This window comes from Aquarana catesbeiana, linkage group LG01, assembly GCF_042186555.1.
Source record: "Aquarana catesbeiana isolate 2022-GZ linkage group LG01, ASM4218655v1, whole genome shotgun sequence".
Lineage (NCBI taxonomy): Eukaryota > Metazoa > Chordata > Amphibia > Anura > Ranidae > Aquarana > Aquarana catesbeiana.
In genome coordinates this window covers 366,786,022-366,788,974 of record NC_133324.1, presented here as the reverse complement: position 1 = coordinate 366,788,974, position 2,953 = coordinate 366,786,022, and the positions used below count along the sequence as shown (strand labels likewise).

Genomic DNA, 2,953 nt, shown 5'->3' with positions numbered 1-2,953 from the left:
GAAATGGCTGTCCACCAACATTTACCATCCAACCTGACAGAACTGGAGAGGATCTGCAAGTAGGAATGGCAGAGGATCCCCAAATCCAGGTGTGAAAAACTTGTTGCATCTTTCGCAAAAAGACTCATGGCTGTATTAGATCAAAAGGGTGCTTCTACTAAATACTGAGCAAAGGGTCTGAATATTTAGGACCGTGTGATATTTCAGTTTTTCTTTTTTAATACATCAGCAAAAATGTCAACAATTCTGTGTTTTTCTGTCAATATGGGGTGTTGCTTGTACATTAATGAGGAAAAAAAAATAACCTAAATGATTTTAGCAAATGGCTGCAATATAACAAATAGTGAAAAATTTAAGGGGGTCTGAATACTTTCCGTCCCCACTGTGTGTGTATATATATACATATATATATATATATATATATATATATATATATATACACACACACTAGACTGACTAGAATGTAGAACTAGAATATAAAAAATACACTGCCTAAAGTAGATTAGAAATGGTACACCTCGGAATGCACTGTATATATAGGCTGCTACACTGACTGGATGCTGCAGAGTATATATATATACTGTGTATACTAGACTGACTGTACATAATAGGATTTTTATAACAGCTTACCTGTAAAATCCTTTTCTTTTAAAGTACAGTACATCACGGGACACAGAGCCATAGTAATTACTATGTGGGTTATAGTCCACCTTCAGGTGCTGGACACTGGCACACCCTAAACAGGAAGTTGCCTCCCTATATAACCCCTCCCATAGCGGGAGTATCTCAGTTTTGTAGCAAAGCAATACACGTGTATATTAGAAAGAGGGGTGGGACCTCTGTGTCCCGTGATGTACTTAAAAAAAAAAGGATTTTACAGGTAAGCTGTTATAAAAATCCTATTTTCTTTCATCGTACATCACGGGACACAGAACCATAGTAATTACTATGTGGGATGTCCCAGAGAAATGCCAACTGAGGGGAGGGAGACACAACAAATGTAGGGCACCATGAGATCACAGGACTTATACTGCTCCCTGCAGTACACTGCGCCCAAAGGCGACATCCTCATGTCTTTTTACATCCACCTGATAGTATCTTGTAAATGTATGGATTGAAGACCAAGTTGCGGCCTTGCAGATTTGAGCCATGGAGGCTTGGTGATGCACTACCCATGAAACACTAACAGCCCTAGAGGAGTGCGCTTTGATTTGAGAGGGTAGAAACTACCTCTTTAAACCATAAGCTTGAACGATTACTTGTCTAATCCATTTAGAAATAGTAGATTTCGATGCTGCCTGTCCTCTTTTAGGACCTTCAGGAAACACGAACAAAACATCTGTTTTCCGAATCAGAGCAGTCGCCTTTAAGTAGACTTTGACTGCTCTCACCACATCAAGAGAATGTAGTGATTTTTCTTCCATAGAACAGGGTTCTGGAAAAAAATGAAGGTAGAACAATATCCTGGTTTAGATAAAAACCTGATACTACCCTCGGTAAAAGGTTAGGATGAGGACGCAATACTACCTTATCCTTGAAAACAATAATATGGCTCTTTACAAGAAAGAGCAGCCAATTCTGATACCCTTCTTGCAGTAGATATGGTTACCAGAAAAAATAGTTTCCTTGTCAAAAAGGACCAAGGGAATATGTCGTATCCGCCCAAAAAAGGCTGTTTTGTAACATCAACAAAAATAAATTCAAGTCCCAAGCGTTCAGGGGTGACCTAACTAGAGATTAAGCCGTGTTACCCCCTGAATAAAGTTACGAACCAAAGAATGCGAAGCAAGTGGTCGTTGAAATAATACCGATAAATCAGTGAGAACCGATTCTACGAGAATAGCAAGGCATCTGTTCCGCATGCTAACGGATACTTTGTTCTTGACACAAAGTTGTCGATTTCTTTGTTGAACCTAGACGTAAACAGATCTACGTCTGGGATCCCCCATCTTTGACATATTGACAGGAAGATGTCGGGGTGAAGGAACCATTCTCCTGGGAACAACTGCTAGTGACTCAAGTAGTCCGCCTGCCAATTTTTTATTCTTAGAATGAAGACTGGCGATAGGCAAAGTACATTATTTTCTGCCCAAGATAGGAAATGATTCACCTTTCTCTGGGATGCACAACTTCTTGTGCCCCCTTGGTGATTAATATAGGCCATTGCTGTGGTATTGTTGGATTGAATGCTGGCAGGACACTTCCGTAAACTGAACGTTCAGGCCCTCAGGACCAAGTGCTCTGCCTGAATTTCTAGAATGTTAATGGGCAAGGCCCTTTCTGATCTGGGCCGCTTATCTTGGACAGTTGCCTCTTCCAGGACTGCTCCCCAACCCAAAAAAAGGTTGGCATATGTTGTTACCATTTCCCAAGTAACTGAAGAAAGGATTCTCCCCTTTGCAGATTTTTGGTTATCAACCATAAACTGAGGCTCCAGCTCACCCAGCCTACAGAACCTGGTATTTCCAGGCGGTCTCCCATCCAGGCACTAACCAGGCCTGACCCTGCTTAGCCGACAAGATCCGACAAGATCGGGCGTTTTCAGGGTGATGTGGCCGTAGGCTTTGCAGTCAGACACATTGGGAATCCAGAGCTTGAACCCTTTGTTCCAAGCCGATAGGATACTGTTTTGCAGCAGTCTCAAATGAAACTGAGCATAAGGAACGGCCTCGAATGAAGTCACCATCTTTCCCAACAACCTTATGCAAAGCTGAATAGAAGAATTCATCTTGCTTCGACCACCTGAATCAGTTCCTTTATGGCGCTGATCTTTGCCTGGGGCAAGAATACCCTTTTCTGGGTGTATCTATGATCAGACCCAAGTATTTTAGCCTTCTTCATGGTTTTAAAGAAGGTTTAAATTTTTGAGATCCAGAATGTCCATTCGGATTTGGCACCGTGAAAAAGAGGTTTAAACCAAACCCCAAGCTCTGCTCTTACATGGGGACCACCA

The 2,953-nt window shown here is 41.7% G+C and overlaps 1 pseudogene; it reads right to left on the bottom strand.

Annotated features, from left to right (window-relative positions):
* Positions 1-2,444: 2,444 nt before the first annotated feature.
* LOC141125114 (5S ribosomal RNA) lies at positions 2,445-2,563 on the bottom strand (annotated as a pseudogene).
* Between the last annotated feature and the right edge of the window lie 390 nt (positions 2,564-2,953).